Source organism: Mustelus asterias, chromosome 13 (genome assembly GCF_964213995.1).
Source record: "Mustelus asterias chromosome 13, sMusAst1.hap1.1, whole genome shotgun sequence".
NCBI lineage: Eukaryota > Metazoa > Chordata > Chondrichthyes > Carcharhiniformes > Triakidae > Mustelus > Mustelus asterias.
The window spans coordinates 95,250,954-95,274,722 of NC_135813.1; positions in this window are offsets into that span (position 1 = coordinate 95,250,954).

A 23,769-nucleotide genomic window follows, 5' to 3' on the forward strand; every position below is an offset into this window, starting at 1 on the left:
GTAAATCAGGACTGATTCCAATTTCACGATTCTGACTTGTAAATATGCAATGTAAACTCTCATTACTGAGGAGAAAGTCTTGTATCCATGCACAATACTTTGACATTATTGTGAGCCGTTTAGCAATGGGCGCTGGAGCCAAGGCACACTCTGATCTTGATTTGATTTGATTTATTATTGTCACATGTATTAGTATACAGTGAAAGTATTGTTTCTTGTGCGCTGTACAAACAAAGCATACCATACATAGAGATGGAAAGGAGAGAATGCAGAATGTAGTGTTACAGTCATAGCTAGGGTGTAGAGAAAGATCAACTTAATGTAAGGTAGGTCCATTCAAAAGTCTGACAGCAGCAGGGAAGAAGCTGTTCTTGAGTCGGCTGGTATATGACCTCAGACTTTTGTATCTTTTTCTCGATGGAAGAAGGTGGAAGAGCGAATGTCCAGGATGCATGGGGTCCTTGATTTTGCTGGCTGCTTTTCTGAAGCAGCGGGAAGTGTAGACAGAGTCAATGGATGGGAGGCTGGTTTGCGAGATGGACTGGGCTTCCTTCATGACTCTTTGTAGCTTTTTGCAGTCTTGGGCAGAGCAGGAGCCGCACCAAGCTGTGATACACCCAGAAAGGATGCTTCCTATGGTGCATCTGTAAAAGTTGGTGAGAGACATAGCTGACCTGCCAAATTTCCTTCGCCTCTTGAGAAAGAAGAGGCATTGGTGGGCTTTCTTAACCATAGCGTCGGTATGGAGGGACCAGGGTTGTTGGTGATCTGGACACCTAGAAACTTGAAGCTCTCGACCATTTCCACTTCTTCCGCGTTGATGTCGACAGGGGCATGTCCTGCATTACGCTTCCTGAAGTCGATGACAATCTCCTTCGTTTTACTGACATTGAGGAGAGAGATTATTGTCGTCGTACCAGTTCACCAGATTCTCTATCTCTTTCCTGTTCTCCGTCTCATAGAATCCCTACAACGCAGAAAGAGGCCATTCAGCCCATCGAGTCTGCACCAATAACAATCCTACCCAGGCCCTATCCCCCTAACCCCACATATTTACCCCACTAATCCCTCTAACCTACACATCCCGGGACAATAAGGGGCAATTTAGAGTGTCCAATGCACCTAACCCGCACACCTTTGGACTGTGGGAGGAAACACGGGGAGAACCATGCAAACTCAACGCCGACAGTGACCCAAGCCAGAAATCGAAACCAAAGTCTCTGGCGCTATGAGGCAGCAGTGCCAACCACTGTGCCACCGTTCCATCTCATCATTGAGAGTTAACTTCTTGGAGGGTGTTGCATTCTCTTTCCTGAAGCTGCAGGATTTAGTTTGTTGCGGTTTTTTAGAGCAGTTATGCTGTGTTTTCATGGCTGGTTTCTTCTTTGCTCGGATGAGCTATTTTTAACGGGTTTTTTTTGCTTCTTGTTCTTTTTGCTAGTCTCTTGCTGCCAGCTGTGAATCTGTTTCCTGCATCTGCATTTCTGAAAAAAGGGATGATTTCTTTGCCACTCAAAGCTTTAGAGAAAGAGAATTATCAGAGGAGGGCAAGAGAAAGATGCAATTCCACCTGAGGTGGGCAACCTTCCTTCATCTACCCAGAATAACGTACAGATCTGGTCCATAGGTATGAGACACTTGTCCCCATCTCCTTATGTGTCTCAGTGTTAAATGCTTTTCTAAAGCACCTGGGAATTTTTACCATGTTAAAGTGCTTTTTTACCCAGAGGGTGGTGACGGTCTGGAATGCGCTGCCTGGGAGGGTGGTGGAGGCGGGATGCCTCACATCCTTTAAAAAGCACCTGGATGAGTACTTGGCACGCCATAACATTCAAGGCTATGGGCCAAGTGCTGGCAAGTGGGATTAGGTGAGCAGGTCAGGACATTTCATGCGTTGGTCCAGACTCGATGGGCCAAAGGGCCTCTCCTGCACTGTAGTTTTCTGTGATTCTGCTGTATAAGAGCAAGTTGTTCTATAGACGAGGAAGTCAGAAGTAATCCACCTCTATACAAAGTTAAAAGGTAGGTCTCCTTTGTAACAGGGGAAACTAGATATAGCAAGGGGTTCAGCCATTGTGCAGTGTGCTTGGGTGTTACCTAATGAACAGGTGAGTGCGGCAGGAAAGGCTGTTACCAGCTATAAGCATCATGAAAGCCTCCAAGATTTTCCTTTTCACTCTTTCCATGGTCACTTGGTCTTTTCTCCTCCATTCTTTACTTTATTCATTCGTTGGACATGGTCATTGCTGGCTGGCCAGCATTTATTGCCCATCTCTCGTTGCTCTTGGACAGCAGTTGAGAGTCAACCACATTGCTGTGGCTCTGGAGTCACATGTAGGCCAGACCAGGTAAGGACGGCAGATTTCCTTCCCTAAAGGACATTAGTGAACCAGATGGGTTTTTCTGACAAGCGACAATGGTTTCATGGTCATCAGTAGATTCTTAATTCCAGATATGTTTTATTGAATTCAAATTCCGCCATCTGCCGTGGCGGGATTCGAACCCGGGTCCCCAGGGTTAGCTGAGTTTCTGGATTAATAGTCCAATGATAATACCATTAGGCCATCACCTCCCCTGATCACCAATATTCATTCCGAGCCCATTGACTCTCACAGCTACCTTATCTACAGCTCCTTACACTCTGCTTCCGTAAGGACTCCATTCCATTCTCCCAGTTTCTCCATCTCCGTTCTAATGATGCCACCTTCATGCCACTTCTGACATGTCTGCATTTCTCCTTCACTGATGATCCACCCCCGCCCCCCCTCCACACCCTCCATGGTTAACAGGGCACTCAACTGGGTTCCACCCATTTCCCGCACCTCTACCCTCACCCCCCCACCCCTCCTTCCCAGAACATTACTGGGTCCCCCTCGGCATCACTTTTCACCGCATCAGTCCCCACGTTCAAAGGATCATCCACCACTAGTTCTGCCAACTTCAGCATGATGCCACCACTAATAGCATCTTCCTCTCACCGCCCTGTCAGCATTCCACAGGGACCGCTCCCTCTGTGACACCCTGGTCCAATCGTCCATCGCGCCCAACTCTTCATTCCCTTCCCACAGCACCTTCCCCTGCAATCGCAGAAAGTGTAACGCCCGTCCCTTTACTTCCTCCCTCCTCATCGTTCAAAGCCCCAACTATTCCTTCCAGGTTAAGCAATGTTTCAGTTGCATTTCCTTCAATTTGTGTCTAGTGTATTTGCTGCTCTCAATGCAGCCTCCCCTACACTGGGGAGACGAAATACAGACTGGGTGACAGCTTTGTGGAACATCTATGCTCAGTCTGCAAGCGTAACCCCAACCTTCCTCTTGTGTGCCATTTTAACTCAGCATCTTGGTCTCATGGCCACATGTCCTTCTTTGACCTGCTGCAATGCTCCAATGAAGCTCAGCGCAAACACTGGAGAAGCAGCATCTCATCTTCCGATTTGGCTTGTTACGTTGAGTTCACCAATTTTAGACTGTGACTCTTCTCCATCATCTTAACCGCGCCCCCCTCCCCTCTTTCTTTTTCATATCCCATCCATATTGTGTTTCAATTGAAAAGCCGTCCATTCAAACCACACCCCCATCACCCTGGAACTTCTGTCTCTTGTTCTTAAGTTTGCTACATTTTTGTTGCAATCTCCCCCAGCAACAGTTTAATATCCAACACATTCTCCCACTCTTTAATTCTTATGAAGTGTCAAATGGACTCGAAACTTTCAATCTTTTTTCTCTCCCTACAGATGCTGCCAGAACTGCTGAGTTTTTCCAGTATGTGCTGTTTGTTTCACATTCCAGTGTCCGTGATATTTTGCTTATTGTTTGTGGGAGCTTGCTGTGCACAATGTTTCCTACATTACACAGTGACTACGCTTCACAAGTACCTCATTGGCTGTAGAGCAGTTTGAGATGGTCTGAAGGTGCAAATAAATGCAAATCTCCCTCTATCTTTTCCAAATGACCTTCCTCGGTAACTTATTCCACTTTCTGTGATAAAATGTTACTCTTGACTTTTCCTTCTACTCCAAATCTCCTCCTTCTTGACTTGTTGCCCCTGGAAACGACCTTTCACCTTGAGCTGTTTTCTCTTTAGAAGCGTCTTGAGTTTGATTCTGTCTGGTTTCTCATTCAAGGTACCATCTTTTCTGAGTGAGTCTATGGTCCATTCAGCCATGGAATACAGCATGGTGGCACAGTGGTTAGCACTGCTGCCTCACAGCTCCACTGTCTGTGTGGAGTCTGCACGTTCTCCCCGTGTCTGCGTGGGTTTCCTCCGGGTGCTCTGATTTCCTCCCACAGTCCAAAAGACGTGCTGGTTAGGGTGCATTGGCCACGCTAAATTCTCCCTCAGTGTACCCGAACAGGCGCCGGAGTGTGGCGACTAGGGGATTTTCACAGTAACTTCATTGCAGCGTTAATGTAAGCCTACTTGTGACTAATAAATAAACTTTACCTAAGCCCAATGATGTCCTCAGCCCCATCCCACACATTTCACAAATCAGTTTCATCGGAATTGAGGTTCAGGAGTGTTGCTCAGTACAAACATTCCCATTGTAGAGTTGTGGGGCCGTGTGTGGAAAAACATGTTTTGAACCACTATTGGTGCTTATCTTGCGGTGAGCCTGGAATAAAGTCTGATAAGAAGGACAGAATCCTTGGGAAGTGAATACACATCACAGTAAATAAAGATACATTCATTATTTAATTAAAATTAGATCTTAATTTAGGGGTAAGAGCCAAGGATTGATAAGCAATCGTTAATCTGAGGTAAGATGTAACTTTTTGAGCAAGTTGGTGTGAAATAATCTTTAGCTTCCAGCCCTGGTAACCGATTGAGCCGTGATTGGATAGATTCCATGAGCTCAGGGATCTGTTGTTAGTCATAAATATTTGGAAATAATTGACACAAATTATTTGGGCGGCACAGTGGCACAGTGGTTAGCACTGCTGCCTCACAGCGCCGGGGACCCGGGTTCGATTCCCGGCTTGGGCCACTGTCTGCGTGGAGTTTGTGTGTCTACGTGGGTTTCTGCCGGGTGCTCCGGTTTCCTCCCACAGTCCAAAGATGTGCGGGTTAGGTGGGTTGGCCATGCTAAATTGCCCATAGTGTCCCGGGATGTGTAGGTTAGAGGGATTAGTGGGGTTGCGGGGATAGGGCCTGGGGTGGGATTGTTGTCAGTGCAAACTCGATGGGCCGAATGGCCTCTTTCTGCACTGTCGGGATTCTATGATTACCATTACCAGCCTTTCAGTGGATGGAGTACTGACCCTCACCCTGACAACCTTGAGTCCATCCCCTAACCTTACATCATCCCAGCTTCCTGCTCGTTTAGAACTGAGAAGTCTCGGGATAAGGAGTCGTCTAATGAAGACTGAGATGAGGAGAAATTTCTTCACTGAGAGGGTTGTGAAGCTCTGGAATTCTCTATTCCCAGAGAAGAAAGCAGGAACGCTGGAGCTGTGCATGTTCAATCTATGAGTATATTCAACACTAGGATCTCTAATGAGAACAGGCAGGAAAGTGGGGTCGCCACAGTAGCACAGTGGTTAGCACTGCTGCCTCACAGCTCCAGGGATCTGGGTTCGATTCCTGGCTTGGGTCACTGTCTGTGTGGAGTTTGCACATTCTCTCCATGTCTGCATGGGTTTCCTCCGGGTGTTCCAGTTTCCTCCCACAGTCCAAAGATGTATGGGTTAGATGCATTGGCCATGCTAAACTGCCCCTTAGTGTCCCAGGATGTGTAGGTTAGAGGGATTAGAGGGGTAAATATGTGGTGTTACGGGCCTGGGTGGGATTGTTGTTGGTACAGACTCGATGGGCTGAATGGCCTCCTGCTGTACTGTAGGGATTCTATGATTCCATGATTCAATGAATAAGATCAACTTTGATCTGACTAAATAGTGAAACAGTCTGGAGGAACATATGGCCTACTTCTGCTCATATTTCTCATGTTCCTATGAGGCGGAGGACCCTTTACTACATTCATTAGTGTTATTATTAGGCATTTATGCTGGGTTAATTGTGCCCCTCTTTCTCCCTCCTATTCCATGTGTGCTGACTCTTCTAACAGCCACCCTCTCTTACCACACTGATCCTTCAGACATGAGCCTGGCTGGTTAATGCTGCTGTTAACAGCTGAATCTAATACAATATTTGCCCATTTCCCACATTCTAGCAGGAGTCATTTGTTACAAGCAGGAGAGAGAGATAAACCCTCAATGTACAGTGCAGAAGGAGGCCATTCAGCCCATCGTGTCTACACCGACTCTCCAACACAGCATTCCACCCAGGCCCTATCCCCATAATGCCTATATATTGATCCCATTAATCCCCCTAACCCACATCTTGGGACACTAAGGGGCAATTTAGCATGGCCAATCAACCTAACCTGCACATTTTTGGACTGTGGGAGGAAATTGGAGCACCCGGAGGAAACCCACGCAGACACGGGGAGAACATGCAGACTCCACACAGACAGTGTGCAGTCAATTTAAGAGTCACCAACAGCAGACATTCATGGATTTAAACAAGGATTGTTCATTCATGTGTTCACCCCAGAGTGTCTAACGCTATGTCAATCACACACATATGAAATATACAATTAAAGACAGTAGTGCACTTCTACAAGTATCAAACAGAATAATTAGTAATTACCAGGTTTCTTATCTCATTGCTGATAGTGGGAGCTTGTTTTGTGAAATTTCCTTGCCCATGTTTCCCTTCATTAAAACATTAACAACGTTACTGTCCCCGCAGAGACTAATAACTTTTAAAAAGAGATATGAAATTTTCAGTGACATCTGCAAAAGATCACACAAGATTTCACGTTTTAATACTTTTATTGTAACAAGCAAACTAAAATCAATGTCGACTAACCACATTGGGGCAACTAATGCACTAAACTATAGAAAAGTTTCTTTCCCCATCAACCAGTTAACATAACTGAAAGCTGTATTAAACCTCACTCTGAGCAGACATGTAGCCTTTTAAATTCATGTCCAATTCAACCTCTTAGCCTTTCAACAGATTCCCTTCATCCTGTGACATCAGCGTGTGTCTTCCGATCTCTTTATATCTCAATCTTCTGGGCATATTCAAATGGAATTCCAGCTGCAAGAACAGATTTGATGACTCCTTAGTTCATAAATCACCAAAACCTCTGTCTGTTTCATCTTCTTATTTTAAATAGAAAGCTGACTCTTATAAACATCCTGTTCTCATAGCTGTAAACTCTCTGATTCATAGTTCAGTAGCATCGCTCTCTCTCTCTCTCCCACCAGTGTCTCTGGGCCCGATTCTACCATCGTGTTGTGCCCGTTTTCGGGCGTGAAAACTTGGTAAAGTTGGGCGTGAGGCGAGTAGCACGATCCGCGCCCGCCTCCGCGCCGGTTCCCCCTTTATCAAAGCCCGAAAATAGTCATTATCGGAACCATGCCGGAAACGGGCCCGACAACCATTTAAATGTATTTGCATGCATATAAATTGACTTAATGGGCTGCACATCCAACATTACCGGCACTTCCCCCGTTACCACCGCATTCGCCCATCCAGAATTGGTGTGAAACAGACATCCTCCATATAAGTCCAATTCGGGCGCTCCAGTTAGTGAGGAGGTAAGTGCCCAAGGTCCACTGCCACTCTGTCTGTGATCAGTGAGGGGGAAGGGGGGGTCCACTGCCATTCTGCCTGTGATCAGTGAAGGGGAAGGGGGGGTCCACTGCCACTCTGTCTGTGATCAGTGAGGGGGAAGGGGGGGTCCACTGCCACTCTGTCTGTGATCAGTGAAGGGGAAGGGGGGGTCCACTGCCACTCTGCCTGTGATCAGTGAGGGGAAAGGGGGGGTCCGCTGCCACTCTGCCTGTGATCAGTGAGGGGGATGCGGGGGGTCCACTGCCACTCTGCCTCTGATCAGTGAAGGGGAAGGGGGTGTCCACTGCCACTCTGCCTGTGATCAGTGAAGGGGAAGGGGGGGTCCACTGCCACTCTGCCTGTGATCAGTGAGGGGGAAGGGGGGGTCCGCTGCCACTCTGCCTCTGATCAGTGAAGGGGATGCGGGGGTCCACTGCCACTCTGCCTGTGATCAATGAGGGGGAAGGGGGGGTCCGCTGCCACTCTGCCGGTGATCAGTGAGGGGGAAGTGGGGAGGGGCCCACGATCAGTCTGGGTGGTGGGGTGAGGGGGATGAGGAGGTCAGTAATGTTGGGGGGGGTGGGGCAATGTGTGTGGGGGCCAGGGGGAGGCATTATCCGGTTCGGGAGGGATGTGGCAGGGGAGCTGAATTCTATCAATTTTTTTCTGCGCATGCGCAGTTGGAGACTCCGATTGGAGCTGCAGGATTTCGGGCGCGTTAAACCCCGCCCACAAGCTTGTGTAGCGCGATTCGGACTCGCTGATATTTTTTCAGGCAGAGTGCGTATGGGGGCGCCTGAGAGCGGGTCTAAAAGTTGGATCTGAAACACTCCCAGTTTCAAGTCCGCCCAGCACTTAGAATCAAAATGATAAAATAGAGCCCTGTGTGTCTGAAGTTGAGCATCAGTAAGTTTAGACGTAGCAAGAACTGCTTCCTTCTCCTTTGTGTTCAGGTGCTCAAGCTCACATCTTACTTTCAATAGGGTTTGACCTGGGCCCCCTAGTCTGATGGAATCCGGATCACATCGGCCTGTCACTGGGCAGGGTTCAGTGTAACATCACACCATTCTTAATTCCAGGATATTCTGTTTGATTTTAACTTAAAAAAGACAGTTTCAAACATAACTTTCTTATGAAGTTTCGTATAGCCGTAAAGCACTTTGGAATGGCCTGAGGATGTGAAAGGCTTAATATGAATGCATTTTTTTTCCTTTTCTTTCTTAATGGTGCTTTACTCACCTTCCTGTCGGAGTAAAAGTTAAGCTTCTGTTGCTCAGTGGGTATCATTCACAATTTTCAGGAATACAGAAATGGCATATTAGAAATTGAAATGGTTTTGGCCTGAGCTTTTCTCCGTTATGTCAGCAGATGTTGCTGGAACACACTTCAATGGATACATGCAACGTGAGTAATACCCTGATGATGCGTTTAAGTTAAAGTTTCTTTATTAGTGTCACAAGTAGGCTTATATTAACACAGCAATGAAGTTACTGTGAAAATCCCCTAGTCGCCACACTCAGGTGACTCTTTGGGTATATTGAGGGAGAATTTAGCACGACCAATTCACCTAACCAGAACGTCTTTTGTACTGTGGGAGGAAACCAGGGCACCCGGAGGAACCCCACGCAGACATGAGGAGAACGTGCAGACTCCACACAGACAGTGACCCAAGCCAGGAATTGAACCCAGGTCCCTGGTGCTGTGAGGGAGCAGTGAACACAGTAAGAGTTTTAACAACACCAGGTTAAAGTCCAACAGGTTTATTTGGTAGCAAATGCCATTAGCTTTCGGAGCGCTGCTCCTTCATCAGATGGAGTGCAAATGTGCTCTCAAACAGGGCACAGAGACACAAAAATCAAGTTACAGAATACTGATTAGAATGCGAATCCCTACAACCAGCCAGATCTTAAAGATACAGACAATGTGGATGGAGGGAGCATTAAGCACAGGTTAAAGAGATGTGTATCGTATTAAGGACAGGTTAAAGTGATGTGTATTGAGACAATACACATCTCTTTAACCTGTGCTTAATGCTCCCTCCACTAATAAATAAACTTTAACTTTATCCGTAAGAGGTTGGCGCTGCTGACAGTTTCTTCCTAATGTTCAGGTTCCGTGTTCTCACTTGTGTCTCATTTGCAGTACGGCCCTTGGTGTTAAGGAGCACATTGATGTTGCGAGCCCATCTTGATTTGGGTCTCTCTTGTGGCCACTTGCATGTTGGGGGTGGTGGCAGCCCTGGCAGGGACAGACTCAGGGCTGTATGGGGCCCTGGGTCCACCTGATCCACAGGGGCCGATAGACAGATCCTGAGCTTTGTTGCCAAATGAATGACCTGCTGTAGATTATAACCGAATGGAGTTTGGGAAATGAGTAATTATAATTTTCATCTTTTATTAAATTAATGTTAAGATCTCTTTAACTGTATTCAACAACAAAGGGCACAGATTGAGACCGAGGAGATATCAAATCTGTGCAAACTGGCTCCCACATAGGAAGAAACTGTCAGCAGCGCCAACCTCTTACGGATAAAGTTAAAGTTTATTTATTAGTGTCACAAGTAGGCTTACATTCACACTGCAATAAAGTTACTGTGAAAACCTCCTAGTCACCACACTCCGGTGCCTGTTTGGGTACACAGAGGGAGAATTTAGCACGGCCAATGCACCTAACCAGCATGTCTTTTTGACTGTGGGAGGAAACCGGAGGAAACCCACGCAGACACGGGGAGAATGTGCAAACTGCACACACACAGTGACCCAAGTCGGGAATTGAACACAGGTCCCTGGCGCTGTGAGGCAGCAGTGCCAACCACTGTGCCACCGTGCTACCCTAAATAATAAGCCCCAAAACTGGGGAATGTGACATTTTGTTTGTGCCCCTGCTCATCTCTCTAATTTTCATTATAGTGTTCAGTTCTGGCAGATGTTAACGAGGTGCCCTGTATTTAATATGTGCTTCCTGAAGGGTGCCGGTCACTGCACTATTTCTGCTACACCACACCCTCCCTTATTAATAGGATAGCATATTCCAAAGCCTTCGGATAGCTTCTTAAAACTACCAGAAGCTAGTTCTTCTCATTAGCTGTGCTGATTTGGCTGATTTCAGCCAGAGTGGTAGTTATTGAACTAATATTGATCTCAGGGTTCCTTGAGTGGGGAGGTGAAAATATCAGCTATCCATAAGCCACTCCCACTGGAAAGTGCGCACGTATGGACAGCAGGTGAGGACAGGATCAGGTTTATCTACAGCATTCCCATCTTTGAACAGTGTTCACTGCCCAGTGTACTGATACAAAACAGATCTCCCTTTACCCCACCATTGGCAGCCGTACCTACAGCTACCTGAGTCCCAGTCTCTAGAATTTCCTTGCCAAACCTCTCTCCACCTCCCACTCCTCTCTTAACCCTCTGCTTGAAACCCACCTCCTGGAACTGGATTTAGGTCGGTCCTCCTAATCTCTCATACTTTGACTCTGCCCCTTTCTGTTTCCCTCGTGAATCTAGGAGGAGTGGGTGTTGAAGGTGCTATATAAATGCATGTTGCTGTTGTTGTAATTGCTGTGAAGCAGCCCATTTATGAAGCTCTCAGGTATAACAACCCCATTAGATGCTTATAACGCCCACTCCATTCTGATCAGAAGACACTTGGTTTTTAAGTTCCCTCTGTTGCGTGCTCCACGCTCTGCAATCACAGTTCTGTTGTACTTGGCCTGTGTGCAGTATAAGCTGAATTCTCCTCTCCTTGGCAGACTGGTATTGGAGTGAAATTTCATGTCTGCTCTGAATCCACCGTTATTTCCACTCAACTTTCTGTGTCAGGGGGATCCTCTGTTACATAGTGTTGCCTCCTGGAAACATCCCGTCACAAGAGGGGACCACAACCTAAAAAGTCCCTTTGGGAAGAAGGGGCAGCAATGAGATTGTCATATCACTCAGATATGGGGCGGCATGGTAGCACAGTGGTTAGCACTGCTGCTTCACAGCGCCAGAGACCCGGGTTCGATTCCCGGCTTGGGTCACTGTCTGTGTGGAGTTTGCACGTTCTCCCCGTGTCTGCGTGGGTTTCCTCCGGGTGCCCTGGTTTCCTCCCACAGTCCAAAGGTATGCAGGTTGGGTGGATTGGCCGTGCTCAGTTGCCCTTGGGGTCCCAGGATGTGTAGGTTAGAATAATTAACCATGGTAAATGTGAGGGGTTACAGGGATAGGGCAGGGGAGAGGGCCTGGGTAAGATGCTCTGTCAGTGAGTCAGTACAGACTTAATGGGCTGAATGGCCTCCTTCTGCACTGTAGGGTTCTATGATACTATGAAGTTGTGCTCACTATGGAGTCTTCTCCCTCTGAAAGGGAATCAGAGTGTTTATTGCTACTGATGCAAGAGCTACCCCACAACATTCCTGGCAGCCAGCAGCTCATGGCAGTAGCAATGGAAATGGGCATCTTGAGAGGAGACCATCTCCCATCAGTAATTCCTACACATCGGGTGGGCAAGGGATGGCTGGTATCTGGGCCGGGGAAGGATGGAGGCAAATAGCGACTGGGATGGAAATGTGCCAGAGCCTTCATTATCCAATATTGCCTCGATTTGTGTCACTGACTTGCCCAGTTTTGGAAAAGTTCAGCTCAATATATCTACAATCATTAACAACCTTGCGCACTTCCTGTCCACAAAATGTATTTCTTGTTATCACAGTTTTTTTGGCTCGCTCTTGTGTCAATCTTAAACATTGGTCGATATTCCTCATTCAATTTGCAATCTCAATGCAGCTGCAGAATCTGCCCACAAGGCGTCTCTGTGAAATTAGCTTCAGAAATATCACTATTGCGTTGGTAAGAGATCAGTTGATCAAAGGCAACGCCATCAGCAATTTAGAATCATAGAATCTACAGTGCAGAAGGAGGCCATTCGGCCCATCGAGTCTGCACCAACCATAATCCCACCCAGGCCCTATCCCGTTATCCCCATGCATTTACCCTAGTTAGTCCCTTGTGACACTAAGGGGCAATTTAGCATGGCCAATCCACCTAACCCACACATCTTTGGACTGTGGGAGGAAACCGGAGCACCCGGAGGAAACCCACGCAGACACGGGGAGAATGTGCAAACTCCACACAGACAGTGACCCAAGCCAGGAATTGAACCCGGGTCCCTGGCGCTGTGAGGCAGCAGTGCTGACCACTGTGCCACCGTGCCGTCCCTTCGATGTGTATCATAAAAGATAATGTTTTAATTTTACCCCGTTAAAGGCATAACTTGTGTACACAGGGGGCGATTTGGAGCCCGCATTCTCTGTCTGAGGGAATGGTGATACGTGCTTAAAATCTGGGAAACGCGATTCACGCCAGTGAGTTTCCGAGTTTCCTGGCCCCTTGCCGGGGAGTGGCATGAAACACATCGCAGGATTGTAAAAAGCTCATTTTAATATATTAGAATGTCATTAGCGGGCACTCTCCCTGGGACTCCATCCCCCCCCTCGCCCCACACCCCCCCACTGGATATTCAGCAGGTGATATTGTGACATCACACCAGCGCCATTTACAGCAGGTCTGAATCAAGTGTGAGCCTGACGCCTTCACCTGTGAGGGGGATTTCAGGGAGGGAGCGAGGCAGCTAGCACCCTCTGCAGTGCACACACCTTCCCCCGGAGAGGACTCGAGGGACACACCTGGTATGGCTCCTGCTCTGCCCAAGACCGCAAGGAAGTACAAAAGGTCGTGAATGTAGTCCATCGCGCAAACCAGCCTCCCATCCATTAACTCTGTGTACACTTCCCACTGCCTCGGCAAAGCAGCCAGCATAATCAAGGACCCCACGCACCCCGGGCATTCTCTCTTCCACCTTCTTCCTTCGGGAAAAAGATACAAAAGTCTGAGGTCACGTACCAACCGACTCAAATACAGCTCCTTCCCTGCTGCTGTCAGACTTTTGAATGGACTTACCTCGCATTAAGTTGATCTTTCTCTACACCCTAGCTATGACTGTAACACTACATTCTGCACTCTCTCATTTCCTTCTCTATGGACGGTATGCTTTGTCTGTATAGCGAGCAAGAAACAATACTTTAGGTTTAACTCGGGGCTGAGGTTGGGGCTCCCAGAAGCACCAGTTCAGACAGAGGGGTCAGGAGGGGTCACTTGCAAATGTTACCTTTCCTACACGTCGCAGTGCCCCTGTGCTTCTAATTGGGGTGGAGGGGCAGCTGGAGTGTGAGTGTGAAGTAAAAATCTCACCGTCCTCTGACGCTGACACTTCTGGATTTCCACCAGTGCCTGCACCATGCAGTCAACATCCTTCGGGAAGCGTAAAGGTGAACATGCCCCTGTCTCCATCAACGGGGACGAAGTAGAAAAGGTCGAGAGCTTCAAGTTTTTAGGTGTCCAGATCACCAACAACCTGTCCTGGTCCCCCCCATGCTGACACTATAGTTAAGAAAACCCACCAACGCCTCTACTTTTTCAGAAGACTAAGGAAACTTGGCATGTCCGCTACAACTCTCACCAACTTTTACAGATGCACCATAGAAAGCATTCTTTCTGGTTGTATCACAGCTTGGTATGGCTCCTGCTCTGCCCAAGACCGCAAGGAACTACAAAAGGTCGTGAATGTAGCCCAATCCATCACACAAACCAGCCTCCCCTGTCCATTGACTCTGTCTACACTTCCTGCTGCCTCGGGAAAAGCAGCCAGTATAATTAAGGACCCCACGCACCCTGGACATTCTCTCTTCCACCTTCTTCCTTCGGGAAAAGGATACAAAAGTCTGAGGTCACGTACCAACCGACTCAAAAACAGCTTCTTCCCTGCTGCTGTCAGACTTTTGAATGGACCTACCTCGCATTAAGTTGATCTTTCTCTACACCCTAGCTATGACTGTAACACTACATTCTGCACTCTCTCGTTTCCTTCTCTATGAACGGTATGTTCTGTCTGTATAGCACGCAAGAAACAATACTTTTCACTGTATGTTAATACATGTGACAATAATAAATCAAATCAAATCCTGCACCATGGTCCAGCCATCTTCTGCCATGAGTGCACGTCCTGTACAAAGGTACCCACTGCAGACAATCTTGCAGTGTTGACCTCGATGCGCTGCAGTGATGGCACCATCTCCTCAGATAGAAGGCAATGGGATTTCTCCACTCAGGAGGGGTTGCTGTCATCCTTCCCAGATACCGTGACTCTGCCTTTGTAGCTGTGGCACAACTGGACCCAGGGGCATATCATCAGCAAGGGACTCAGCAGAGTCCTGGCTGCTGGTATCCCTACAAATGCTGGGTCCTGGGACATCTGTGGATCTTCAGCTGTGAGGTGCTCACCAGTGAGTGTCCCAGAATTCTGCTGACTTATTGGGCGGCACGGTGGCACAGTCGTTAGCACTGCTGCCCGTCTTGGGTCACTGTCTGTGTGGAGTTTGAACGTCCTCCCTGTGTCTGCGTGGGTTTCCTCCGAATGCTCCGGTTTTCTCCCACTGTCCAAAGATGTGCGGGTTCGGTGGATTGGCCATACTAAATTTTCCCTTAGTGTCAGGGGACTAGCTAGGGTAAATGCATGGGTTACTGGGGATAGGGCCGAAGTGGGATGGTTGTTGGTGCAGACTCGATGGGCCGAATGGCCTCCTTCTGCACTATATGATTATTATAACCAAGGTGTGAGTATCTGCGCTGGTGCTGGGTGCGGGTGAGAGCTGTGACGCCTCTTTGGCGGTTGGGTTGGAGAAATCCCCCTCTGAACGGCTGGAGCCCGGTGGGTCCAGGGGGCACGAGGATGGTGCGGCCAGATCCGCTGGCCGGCCTGCAAGAGAAGGGACTTGGCATCAGTACATTGCAGGGGATATGGAGGGAACAGTGATTACTCGCTTGAGACTTGAGGAATGACAGCACATGTGTTGTGGATTTCACATTCCTCTGCTACCCCCACTTCACCAGCAGCGCAGGTATAGTCTTCCTCCTCCCCAGCCAGCTTGAGGAATAGCTCCTCAAAACGTGAGGGGGTTTTCAGGCTCAGGCATGACTCCAGCTTGTGCCCACTCATGCCTGTTGTGGTTAGCTTGTCCTGCAGTGACACAGATCGGGAGAGTGTCGACATTTAAGATGGTGATGAGGTTTGGGGGGGTTGGGGGGTGCTTAGGTGCGAGCTGGAGTGTGAGGAGCACAGCAGCTACTGGGAGGAACATAGTGATTGTGGGATGGAGGGGGGGAACCTGGTGCCTGGTATTGGCAAAGACCGAGGTGGCTAAGTGAGAGAAAAGGTTGGAGGTACAAGGGGGTCCGGTGGGGGAGACTGGGGGTGGTTCCCTTACCCTAGCTGAGCGAAGTAGATCATTCATCTTCTTCTGACACTGCTGTCCTGTCCTCTTCTGGAGTGCACTTCCATCGACCAGGGCTGCCACTGCATCCCAGGCGGGGGTGGTGACCCGTCTCCTGGAGCGGGCGTAGCTTGTGTCTCGCCTCTGCTCCTCTGTGAGGGCCCGCTCCAAAAAGCACAGTGCTGCCTTCCTGCATGCCATGTCCTGCAGTCGCTGTGGAACAAGTGCTAGGGAACCATTTATATGCAGCTCCCCAGTGCTTGCAGCAGCTGAGTCATTGCGGAGAGGGCGAATCAGAGGGAACAAAACTCGTGGGCATAAAAATTATCACTAATGAGGCATAAGATTCGGCCTGAAAACACACCGTGCCATTGGTGGAAAATACACCATTTTTTGCACCGGAACCAACGCTCCTCCATTTTTCGGTAAGGTTTTGGCCAGTGTGGTAACTTTCACTCCTTCAGGACATCCCACAACCATTTGTTTACTTTTGAAGCATAATCACATCCTCACGTAGCAAGAACGGGCTAAATAATCTCGTAATCCTTTCCCGGCAGCGTTGGGGTTGAGTGATAAACCAGGGATAATAAACCAGGGGAACACTCGATTACCCTTTGAGTGTGTCACACCCTCTTGAGCTTTGACAATAGCCTGGAGTTTCACCCACAGGTCGGGCGCACAGAGTTCAGAGAATTCCTGACTCCATGACCCCATTTTAAAAATGGCCCAGTGCCAAAGACGAATCACATAGGCTCGAAATGTTAACTCTGTTTCTCTCTCCGCAGATGCTGCCAGACCTGCTGAGCTTTTCCAGCATTTTCGGTTTTTATTTTAAAATGGATGCACAGACATTGGATTTTCGCTCCTCAGGAGAGGGGTTACATGAGCATTCGATGCGGGTGACAGCGGAAATAGTGAGGCGGTTGCTGGGCGCGGAGGTGGGCTGGAGGGAAACCTGCCTCAGGGCTCTGGGTGGAAGGCCTGCCTCAGGGCTCTGGGTGGAAGGCCTGCTTCAGGGCTCTGGGTGGAAGGCCTGCCTTAGGGCTCTGGGTGGAAGGCCTGCCTCAGCGCTTTGGGTGGAAGGCCTGCCTCAGGGCTCTGGGTGGAAGGCCTGCCTTAGGGCTCTGGGTGGAAGGCCTGCCTCAGCGCTTTGGGTGGAAGGCCTGCCTCAGGGCTCTGTGTGGAAGGCCTGCCTCAGGGCTCTGGGTGGAAGGCCTGCTTCAGGGCTCTGGTGCTGGACTGAAGGCCTGCCTCAGGGCTCTGGGTGGAAGGTCTGCCTCAGGGCTCTAGGTGAAAGGCCTGCCTCAGGGCTCTGGTGCTGGACTGAAGGCCTGCCTCAGGGCTCTGGGTGGAAGGTCTGCCTCAGCGCTTTGGGTGGAAGGCCTGCCTCAGGGCTCTGGGTGGAAGGCCTGCCTCAGGGCTCTGGCTGGAAGGCCTGCCTCAGGGCTCTGGGTGGAAGGCCTGCCTCAGGGCTCTGGGTGGAAGGCCTGCCTCAGGGCTCTGTGTGGAAGGCCTGCCTCAGGGCTCTGGGTGGAAGGCCTGCCTCAGGGCTCTGGTGCTGGACTGAAGGCCTGCCTCAGGGCTCTGGGTGGAAGGCCTGCCTCAGGGCTCTGGGTGGAAGGCCTGCCTCAGGGCTCTGGGTGGAAGGCCTGCCTCAGGGCTCTGGCACTGTGTCCAGGTACTTTTTAAAAGAGTTTAGGATCTCTGCCTTCACCACCAACCCGGGCAGCAAATTGCAGAGACCCACCACCCTTTTGTGGGCGGCACAGTAGTTAGCACTGCTGCCTCACAGCACTAGAGATCTGGGTTCAATTCCTGGCTTGGGCCACTGCCTGAGTGAAGTCTGCACATTCTCCCTGTGTCTGCGTGGGTTTCCTCCGGGTACTCCTCCCACAGTCTGAAAGACGTGCTGGTTAGGGTGTATTGGCCACACTAAATTCTCCCTCAGTGTACTCGAACAGGCGCCGGAGTGTGGCGACTAGAGGAATTTCACAGTAACTTCATTGCAGTGTTAACGTGAGCCTTACTTGTGACTAATAAATAAACTTTAACTTTAAAACCCTTTATGTAGAAAAGTTCTTCCTCATGTTCCCTTTACACTTACAACCACTTATCTTGAATCTATGTCCCCGGATCTAGAATTCTCCACCAAGGGAAACATGGTTTGTCTAGTACGTTAAGTCTGTGTCCCTTAGTTCTTGTAAGGTTAACTAATAATGGGAACAGCTTTTCTTTGTCTGTCATGTGAGGTGAGTCTTGAATCCACAGCCTACAGCCAACAAGGGCTGCCCTGAAGGTAAGATGACACTTAAAATAAACCTGTCGATTGTATTTCAAATATCCCAGACCTTGAAAAACCTTTCCCAATAGGTTCAAAAGTAAATATTCCAGAGTAAAGGCTGGAAAAGTCCGGGGCAATCTGTTTACCGGCCATCATTATTTTCCCATAGTGAGGATGTGGAGTTGCATTCCAGCCTGCATTTCAGCTTCTGCTGCTCTTAAATAAACACTAAGCAGAGAAGATGCCGTCCCTCTGAGTGTCTGAACAGACCAGGCCTGGCACGATTCGTACATTTTTTGGGTTTAGTGCCTCCTGGCCCATTTTGTTCTCAGTTAACCCTTGGAATGCCAAATGCCTGACGGGCTTCTTGAAATGAATTCCCATCACTGAGCTTCTTGGAAAGGAACTTTCAACAATTCCTGTTCCCACATCCCCCCCTTCTGTCCCTCCCCTCCCTGGACCTCTCGTGACCCCCTGACTGGCGCCAGTCACTGAGAGTTTGGGAAATGAACTGCAAACAGCAGCAATATTTCAGCAGTAAAGGGCTGATACATCAGCAACTGTTTCAATACTTTAATAAGCATTCCATTACCAAAGAAAAATGATACATAAAATATTAAATATTTTCCCACTCACTTTGTCCATTTTACACCCATTGGGCGGAATTCTACCAGTGATGGGATTGGTGGAGGGATTGGCAGGGGGGGATTGGTGAAGAGTGGGATTGACAGGCGGGGGATTGGTGGAGAGCGGGATTGGCAGGCGGGGGATTGGTGGAGAGCGGGATTGGCAGGCGGGGGATTGGTTGGGAGTGGGATTGGTGGCGTGGGATTGGTGGAGGGATTGGTGATGCGAGATTGGTGACGCGGGATTGGTCATGAGCGGGATTGGTCGCGAGCGGGATTGGTGGCAAGCGGGATTGGTGGAGCGGGATTGGTCGTGAGCGGGATTGGTCGCGAGCGGGATTGGTGGAGCGGGATTGGTGGAGGGATTGGTAATGCAGGATTGGTGACGCGGGATTGGTGGTGAGCGGGATTGGTGGAGAGGGATTGGTCGCGAGCGGGATTGGTGACGCAGGATTAGTGGCGTGGGATTGGCTGGCTGGATTGGTCGCGAGCAGGATTGGAGAGCGGGATTGGAGAGCGGGATTGGAGAATCCATCAGGAAGCAAACAGTCAGAAACTACAGGTGTAAGAATCAGATTGGAATTCTCCCAATGGCGGGTTAATGGTGGGTCAGTCTCTCCACTGGCTGGCGGCATGGATTCCATTTGAAGTCATTTGTATCTCATGAATATTGATTAAAACAGCTGCCCGCCAGTGTCCCATCAGGCCTTTCAATCTTGTGTCCCGCCAGCCGGAAATGACCTTGGTCTAAAACCCGATTGGGGTGCGCACAAGGTGGTCCTCAGTTCACCAGAGACTTGGAGGTCAGTACAACAAAGCCTTTCTGCCACAGTGCCACACTGCTCCTGATGCACTGTTCACCACTCTGCCAGGCAGACCAGCTCCTGCCCTCCATCTCCATGGCAGGCTGGTCTTCATGGACAGCACCGTGCTGCTGGACCCTTCGACCCTCCTGTGTCACTGAGTCAGATCAGTACAGAGCCTGGGATTGATTATGAGGAGAGACTGAGCAGATTGGGTTTGTACTCGTTGGAATTTAGAAGGCTGAGGGGGGGTCTTATAGAGATCTATAAGATAATGAAGGGGCTGGATAGGGTAGAGGTGGGGAGATTCTTTCCACTTAGAAAGGAAGCTAGAACTAGAGGGCACAGCCTCAAAATAAAGGGGGGTCAGTTTAGGACAGAGTTGAGGAGGAACTTCTTCTCTCAGAGGGTGGTGAATCTCTGGAATTCTCTGCCCACTGAAGTGGTGGAGGCTACCTCGTTGAATATGTTTAAATCACGGATAGATGGATTCCTGATCGGTAAGGGAATTAGGGGTTATAGGGATCAGGCGGGTAAGTGGAACTGATCCACTTCAGATCAGCCATGATCTTATTGAATGGCGGGGCAGGCTCGAGGGGCTAGATGGCCTACTCCTGCTCCTATTTCTTATGTTCTTATGTTCTTAACACCGTGAAGGGGCCAAAGGCACTTTGGTCTTTGTCACAATTTATTGATTTCAGCAATGTGCCAGTGAAGATGGACACGTGGGCCCAGTCCTTCCGGTCTCCCACAGTGACCCCGGGGGAAACCCTGGGGAAGTGACATCAATGCCCACCTTTTGCCATTTATGTCACTTTTCTCAGGATTTCCCCCACAGGCACTACATTTCAGGTGAGACTAATCCTTTCATTCTCAAGCTTTGGAACTCCTGGCCTGGAAAGGGAAAGGCTTTTGCTATGCAACATAGAGTTATAGAATATAAAATCCCTACAATGGAGAAGGAAGCCATTTGGCCCGTCAAGCCTGCACCGACAACTATCCCATGCAGGCCCTAAACGCGTAACCCCAAGTATTTACACTGCTAATCCCCCAACTAAGAGGCAATTTAGCACGGCCAATCTACCAAACCCACACATCTTTGGACTGTGGGAGGAAACCAGAGGAAATCCACGCAGACACGGGGAGAACGTGCAAACTCCACACAGACACCCGAGGCTGGCGCTGTGGGGCAGCAGTGCTAACCACTGTGCCACCACCCCGGATCTATGGCAAAAATGGAAGCAACAGCAGGGAACAGTAGCTGGAACACATCATTGTGGTATTAGTGTGACCAGGGTTGAAAGGGGTTAGCGTGTGTGACTGGAGAAACCATACCACCCACATGATGGTGTGAGGGACACATGAGCCAGGGCTGAGAGGGAGAATGCTGATGGCTTAGACTGAGTAACACCTCGTCGTCTCTATCTGTATATGGTAATGTTTATCCAATAAACCAGTTAGTGTTCAGACAAAGCTGTGTCTCAGCAATTGTTCCTTAGCCAGTCACAACAAACAGACAATGATCTTTAGCAAAGCCCATCGTTAATTAATTAATTGTCAATTCATTAATACACATCTCTTTAACCTGTGCTTAACTTTCTCTCCACTCACATTGTCTGTACCTTTAAGACTTGATTACCTGTAAAGACTCGCATTCCAACCATTATTTTGTAAATTGAGTTTATGTCTTTATATGCCCTGTTTGTGAACAGAACTCCCACTTACCTGATGAAGGGACAGCGCTCCGAAAGCTAGTGGCTTGTGCTACCAAATAAACCTGTTGGACATTAACCTGGTGTTATGAAGAGAGGTTGAATAGGCTTGGGTTGTTTTCTCTGGAGCAGAGAAGACTGAGGAGCGATCTGATTGAAGTGTTCAAGATTATGGGGGGCATGGACAGGGTGGATAGGGAGCAGCTGTTCCCCTTAGTTGAAGGATCAGTTACGAGGGGACACAAGTTAAAAGTGAGGGGTGGGAGGTTTAGGGGGGATTTGAGGAAAAGCCCTTTTACCCAGAGGGTGGTGACGGTCTGGAATGCGCTGCCTGGGAGGGTGGTGGAGTCTACCGGGAGTCTATGGGCCAAGTGCTGGCAAGTGGGATTAGGTGGGCAGGTCAGGGCCATTCATGCGCAGGTGCAGATTCGATGGGCCGAAGGGCCTCTTCTGCACTGTGGGATTCTGTGATTCTGGAGTTCAGGGTTTGAGCCTCAGGCGGGTGTGAGGGTGAGAATCGCGCCTGCATGGGTGCGAACTGAGCAGTCCTGTGCGGATGTGGAGGATCCCATTGGAGGTCTAGGGATGGGGAATACCGTGACAGGATTGTTAGTCGGGATGTGTGGGGGGTGTCCCTGGAGTCCACGGGTGTGGGGGTTATCCATGGGAGGGATCAGTTTGGGTCTTTACAATAGTTATCCGGAAAAGTGGTTTTAATTCTCCTAATTTTTCTCATAGAATAATAGAATCCCTACAGAGCAGAGGAAGCCATTTGGCCATCAAGTCTGCACCAACTCTCTGACAGAGCATCATAGCCAGGCCCTCTCCCCCTCTCTATCCTTGTAACCCCATACATTTCCCATGGTTAATCCACCTAACCTAGGCATCTTGGGACACTAAGGGGCAATTTTAGTGACCAATCCACCTAACCTGCTCATCTTCGGACTGTGGGAGGAAACCGGAGCACCTGGAGGAAACCCACGCAGACACGGGGAGAACATGCAAACTCCACACAGGCAGTCAGTCAAGACCGGAATTGAACTCGGGTCCCTGGAGCAGTGAGACAGCAGTGCTAATCACTGTGCCACCGTGCCGCCCTAACCACTGTGCCACTGTGCCATGTTTTCTGAGTTAGCGATTTGAATCATATTTTCGGATGGTCCCCAGCACTGGGAAGTTGTTCAGAGGAAGTTTGCGCTTCTGGGCATTTGCTGTGCAAGCCCTTACCTGTGAAGTTCCAAAGGAGTTCCTACATACATCTTTTGGGTACCTCCCTCCACCCCTCCAAAGTAGCTCTCTGAGTTAATATCCCAATTGTGTCATGTATCCCTACATGTACATGCTTAACTGAATTAAACTCGAGCAGAATGGCTGTGCGGAGCTGGGGTTTCCTGAGTCTTGGCTCAGACTCTCTGGATTTAGATGTTTTAAGTTTATTTATTGGTGTCACAATTAGGCTTACATTAACACTGCAATGAATTTACTGTGAAAATACCCTAGTCGTCACACTCCGGCGCCTGTTCGGGTACACTGAGGGAGAATTTAGCAGAATTTAGCGCCTAACCAGCACGTCTTTCAGACTGTGGGAGGAAACCGGAGCACCTGGAGGAAACCCACACAGACACAGGGAGAACTTGCAAACTCCGCACAACCAGTGACCCAAGCCAGGAATCGAACCCAGGTCCCTGGCGCTGTGAGGTGGCAGTGCTAACCACTGTGCCACCGTGCTTGTGGGGGAAACAAGTGTACAATCTGTTGCCTAGCACCAACATTTCTGATTAGCCAGGATTATGTACAGCAGCCATTTAGCAGATCTAAAGCGCTAATCAACCACACTATATATATATATATATATAGCTCCATCTCTAGTACAGAAAAGCAATTACCACCCTTGCTGTAACATGTTCATTATTATAACATTTCTGTACTCTTTATAGTTTCCTCAGTAATTGACTCTGTGGTTCTTTTTGGTAACACACTGTTTACATGGCTGTGAAAGACTATAATTTAGTCGAGCACTTGGGCGGAATTGGTTATTGGTCGAGTTTGTGATGTTGGAATTGCACAAGTTCTTTTACTTTGGAATAATGAAATAACAAACAATAAAGCTCTCGGAATTCAGGAAGGAGTCTGAGACAAGCCGAATTGAGCTTTTGTAACGCAATGCGATGCATTGGTAAATTTAATGAGATTTGGCTACTTCTAATCTGTGGTAATTCTGCTGGTATGTGAAGAGGTTCAGCAGAACACCTCGAGCCACACTGAGCGGAAGGAGTTTGTACTGCAGAGGATCATAGTCTGAGCAGGGAAGAGGTAATGTCTCAGATTTTTAAACATGTGAACACAATAATAGCTTGCATTTATCTAACACCTTTACCATCCCGATTGCCTGGAGCATTTATCAAACTTGTGCTGCTAA